The 5,818-nt window shown below is 41.6% G+C and overlaps 1 protein-coding gene across 1 annotated transcript in view; it reads left to right on the top strand.

Moving 5' to 3' along the window:
• HMGXB4 (HMG box domain containing 4) overlaps positions 1-5,818 on the top strand; it is a 52,046-nt gene that overhangs the window by 27,116 nt on the left and 19,112 nt on the right. The window lies entirely within an intron of this gene.

The raw sequence follows: 5,818 nt of genomic DNA, 5'->3' as shown, positions 1-5,818 counted from the left end.
GATTAATAAGTAGTATCATTTGCCCCACTGACAGAGGAAGAAGCTGTAATCTCTCCACTATGCCACATGCCTTTCCACAACTTTAAGACATGGTTACTTGGTGCCATGATACATCTTTGACTCAAATTCAGCAGACTTAGATTCTTACTCTGGTCCGCTACTTACTAGATCTGTTCTCCTGAGATTGCTTTCTCACTTCTGCTCATTTGTAAATTGAGGTTAGATTAAATTAGGTGGTACATGTAACATGCTTAGCACAGGGCATGGCTTAGTAAATGTCAGCTGTTACAGTTACTTTTGCTTACATCTTAAGTTCTTCAAAAGCACAAAATATATTTGAAAACATTTCAGCCACTCATTTCACATATTAGACTAAGCAAGGAGACTATGTTTTATGCATATAATACCCTACCTTAATATAACCTCCCACCTTTAGGAACCAAACTCTGTGGTTACGTCACATATTTGGAAAATAGTTAAGAACCAGAAAGAAAACAGGGCCTCTAAGGGGCAAAAGCAGATGTTATAAAACCTACAGCTCATTGGAGAGCTTCATCATCACTGGAGAAGGACCAGTGAGGTGAGTCCTGTAACCTCTGTGCCTCTGTTCCTTTATGCTTAAAATGGGGAGCTAGCACCCAGCCTACTTCACTTGCAAGGATGTTGTGGAAATCAGATGAGGTCCTACACGTGAATACACACTTGGCCTCTTCACGCACAGTTCTGAGACTTTGCTATTCAATAGTACATATTTACTCTGCTCTTACATCCTGCCAGGTGGTAAGGACACAAAGATGAAGATACAGTGTCTGCTCTCAACGAGCTTTCAGTCTAGTAAAAGAGGTTGGGAAGGACTTGGTGTGTTAAACCTCAACAGAGGCATGGGCGGAGTACTGAGAGAGTGCAAGGAAAGCCCGGAATGGCTGGCTTCCTGGGAGAGCTGTCATAGGAACCAAATCTTAAGGCCAAGTAGGAATTATCAGGTGGAAAATAGGAGTAGGCACCTCAGTTACGGAATGGAAAATATTTGTGAAGGCCCTGAGACACCACAGGGCACAGGATGTTCAGAGAAACCCAGGAAGTTGATATGACTGAAGCAAAGCCAGCAAAAGGTATGTAGAAGGCAGGAAGAATTGTTGCCAGACTGGCCTTCTAGGAAGGGGCAGGAGAACTGAGTAGGAATTGGCAAAGCACAATCCTAACAGCTGTACATGTAGAGTTCCTCGTATGTTCTAGGCACTGCACTAGTTTTTTTTTCTACTGTATATCACTGAATTTTCACAAGAACCCAATGAGATGTAGGTATTGTCATCTCAGTTTCATAGAAATAAGCTTAAATAAATGAAATAGCATGCCCCAGGACATACCTGTTAGTGGCAGAACAGGAATTAGAACCCAGGTTTTTCTGACTATAAGAGCCATGCTTATTTCAATATACAGAAAGTGGTTAAATTATATTCATTGATGTGGTATGAGAGATAGTGGAAGTATAGAGTACATGTGGAAAGATTTTCATTCAATGTAGTTAAAATAAAAACTTTGGCATGGAAACCTTACTTACCTGCTAGTTTTCCTTTTAGCCAGATCAGATTTGGGTATGTCAGTCAAGTTAGTTCAGAAGAGCATCAGGTGGTAAAATGGTTACAAGTCCAGGCTCCGAAGCCAAGCTGTCTGTGTTTAGTTGCCCTACCACTCCATGGAGTTGTGAGTCTGGATCTCACTTTCTTCATTTTTACACTGGCAGGAATGATGGAACTTACTTCATAGGGTTGTTATGAGGTTTAAGGGAATTTCTATGGGTAAATGTCTTGTAACAGTGGCTCCTACGTAGTATTAACATCACCAAATTTCTTTCTTTCTTTCCTTCTTTCTTTCTTTCTTTCTTTCCTTTTTTTCTTTCTTTTCTTTCTTTTTTTTTGAGGCAGTTTTGTTCTTGTCGCCCAGGCTGTAGTGCAGTGGTGCGATCTCAGCTCACTACAACCTCCGCCTCCTGGGTTTAAGTGATTCTCCTGCCTCACCCTCCCAGGTAGCTGGAATTACAGGTGCTGGCCACCACACCCAGCTAATTTTTGTCTTTTTAGTGGAAACGGTTTCAACACCTTGGCCAGGCTGGTCTTGAACTCCTAACCTCAGGTGATCTGCCCTCCTCGGCCTCCCAAAGTGCCGGGATTACAGGCACGAGCTACCGCACCCAGCCACCAAATTTCATCTTTAAGGATCATAAGCAGGGCCAGGCGCGGTGGCTCAAGCCTGTAATCCCAGCACTTTGGGAGGCCAAGGCAGGAAGGTCACTTAAACCCATTCAAGGCTGCAGTGAGCCATAATGAGCCACTGCACTCCATCCTGGGTGACGTAGGGAGACCCTGTTGCTTAAAAAGAAGTTGCTTTTTGAATATTCTTGATACTGTGACATACCTCATCAAATATTTAAAAGGAGATCCTGGCAGTAAAAGGGTAACCTCATGAGTCACATGTAGTTATGTGGACTTGTTGCAGGTAATTTGCTACTAATAATAAAGTATCCAAGATTTTAAAATACTAACATTTTATTCATTAAAGAAGCTTTTGTGTATCCCAGCTGTAATCTACTTGCCATCCTGTATGTTTTCTTTCATGAGAAAATTTAGAGTGGAATTACTGATCTTGCATTTGGAATCTCATGGAAATGTTTTGTATTTATAGAGATCATCCTTTATTTGTATATTTTTAATTCATAAAAATGTACCGTGGAAAATTTTTAACCCTTAAGTTTGAAATCTGAACTTTAGGTCCACAAACTAGAGTTGCATCTTACACAGGGGTTAGGTTTTAAGTCAGCTTGTAAAGCGAACAGTGTAAGTAGTCAGAGTTTCCGTGGAAAATCCTTTAGGAAGGCTCCACATTGAAGGCTGACAGAGTCTCAGTTCAACAGAACGTCATTCCAGTGCAGCTAGATTTTTCTCTCCACCACCAGATGAAGTCATTGGCCTTGTTCAGGAACCACAATTTTATTCCATTTTTTAAATTACCTTAGCTACAAACATCAGAATCACACTTGTGTAGTGAGTTGCCCATACTGAGAGAGACACAGAAACTATCTGGGGAGAATAGATTTATATCTCCTGTCCCACTCACTCCAGGTATAGGTTCTTAGAGTGGAATGAGTGGCAGGTGGAGCACCCAGACTGATTAACCCACACCCCGCCAAATGGCCACTTGTACCCCTTACATGAACTCATGTGCGAGCGTGTGTACGTGTTTGGGTGTGCATGTGGTGCCTCTCCATTGTATCTGAGGCCCAATAAAGGAGGACTTGAAAGAGAGGATCCTTAAAACACTTAAGACATTAGGAGATAAAAAGCTGATACTAAATTAATAAATGAGATCCAGCACCCACAATATACTGCTTTATCATCTCTAAACAGAACTGGCTTCACCAGAAGAATACTAAAATTTACTATTTTTAGTTTGGTTTGCTGTTTCAGTGAAAAATTTTAAAATAAAGGACTTGATGCTATTTGTCTGATAAAGGTCAAATGATTTCACCCTGTCCTCCTTCACCACAATTTTTATTTTTTAAAAAGCTTGTGTTGGCTTTTTGGGTGTCACAACAGCTATTTTGGAAAATGCACAGGGAATAGAAAAGAATTCATATTAGTTTTCTCTTGTGGCATAACAAGTTATCACAAGCTTAGCAGTTTAAAACAATATCCATTTGCTATCTCACAGTTGTGTAGATCAAAGTCCTCCTGGAGGACTCAACTGGGTTCTCTGCTCAGGGTCTCACAAGACTGAAATCAGGGTGTCCACTAGAGCTGGGTTCTCTTCTAAGGTTCAAGCTCATTCAAGTTGTTGGCCACTTTCAGTCCCTTATAGTTGTAGGACTCATGGCAATTTGTTTTCTAAAAATTCGAGACCAGTCAGAGACTGTTGTGCCTTCTTGTCTCATTTTGTTTCTGTGTTTCTTAATGTTGGTTTGATGTGGGGGTGGGGGGGTTTGTTTTGTTTCTGTTTTTGTTTTGAGACACTTTTACTTATGTTGCCCAGACTAGAGTGCAGTGGCACCATCTCAGCTCACTGCAACCTCCGCCTCCCAGGTTCAAGTGATTCTCGTGCCTCAGCCTCCCGAGTAGCTGGGACTACAGGCACGTGCTACCATGCCTGGCTCATTTTTCTGTTTTTAGAAGAGATGGGGTTTCACCATGTTGGCCAGGCTGGTCTTGAACTGCTGGCCTCAGGTGATCCACCCGCCTTGGCCTCCCAAAGTGCTGGGATTACAGGTGTGAGCCACCGCGCCCAGCCAGTGTGGTTTCTATTCATGTGAAATTTGTTCAGGAAACTCTTTTAAGATTTTATTTTTTGCAGCAGCAGCAGCTTTAGGTTAACAACAAAATTGAGAGGAAAGTACAGAGGTAACCCATATATCCCCCATCCCACATGTGCACAGCCTTCCACACTATCAGCATCCCCCACCAGACTAGTACATTTGTTACAACTGATGAACCTACACTGACACATTATTATCACCCAGAGTCCATAGTTTACACTGGGGCTCCCTTCTGGTGTTGTCCATTCTTTGGGTTTGGACAAATGTATCATGACATGTATCTGCCATTATAGTCTCAGGCAGAGTATTTTCACTGCTCTAAAAATCCTGTGGTCCACCTATTCATTACCTCCCTGGCAGCCACTGAACTTTGTACTGTCTCCATAGTTTTGCCTTTTCCAGAATGCCACATAGTTGGAATCATACAGTATCTGGCCGTTTCAGATTGGCTTCTTGCACTTAGTAATATGTACTTAAATTCCCTCCATGTCTTTCCATGGCTCGACACCTTTCTTTTTTTCCTTTTAGCACTGAATAATATTCCATTGTCTAGATATAGTACTACAGTTTATTCATTCACTGATTGTAGGACGTCTTGGTTGCTGTCAAGTTTTGACAATTATGAATGAAGCTGCTATAAACTTCCAAGTGCAGGTTTTTGTGTGAACATCAGTTTTCACCTCCCTTTGGGTGAATACCAAGGAGCACAGCTGATGGATTATATGTTAAGAACATTTAGTTTTCTGAGAACCACCAAACTGTTTTCCAAAGTGTCTGTACCATGGGATCTCAGCCCCATTCGGACAAGGATCTGGGTCTATCTCATTTGCCATTGAGTCCCCAATACCTTCAATATTTCTTGCCTCAAAGAATGAGTGACTGAATATTCTTAGGAATGAGTCTACCCAAGAAATGTCATTAAGCCCCTTCCAAACCACCACCTGGGGTCTGGGGCTTTTAAATTTTATGTATTTTTTTAAAGGTTATTTTTTTCTTTAAGATGGGGTCTCACTCTGTCACCCAGGCTGGAGTGCAGAGGTGCAATCCTAGCTCACTACAGCCTTGAACTCCTGAGCTCAATCGATTATCCCACCTCAGCCTCCTGAGTAGCTGGGGCTACAAGCACACACCACCACACCCAGCTAATTTTTAAATTTTTTGTAGAGTTGGAGTCTCACTGTGGCAACATAGCAAGACTGCATCTCTACAAAAACAAAAACAAAAACAAAAAAGGCATGGTGGCACGCACTCGTAGTCTTAACTATTCAGGAGGCTGAAGCCGGGGAATCAGTTGAATCCAGGAATTCAAGACTATAGTGGGCTATGATCACACCACTGCACTCCAGCCTACATGACAGAGTGAGATCTTGTCTTTAAAAAAAAGAGATTTTTGAATAATAGTTCTTTATCAGCTATGCCCCTTGTAAATATTTTCTCACAGTCTGTGGATTGTCTTTTCATTTTCTTAAGTGTCTTTTGCAGAGCAGAAGTTTTTAATTTTTTTTTTTTTTT

The sequence above is a fragment of the Colobus angolensis genome, unplaced genomic scaffold (assembly GCF_000951035.1).
Source record: "Colobus angolensis palliatus isolate OR3802 unplaced genomic scaffold, Cang.pa_1.0 Scaffold173, whole genome shotgun sequence".
Lineage (NCBI taxonomy): Eukaryota > Metazoa > Chordata > Mammalia > Primates > Cercopithecidae > Colobus > Colobus angolensis.
This window is presented reverse-complemented; position numbering and strand designations above follow the sequence as displayed.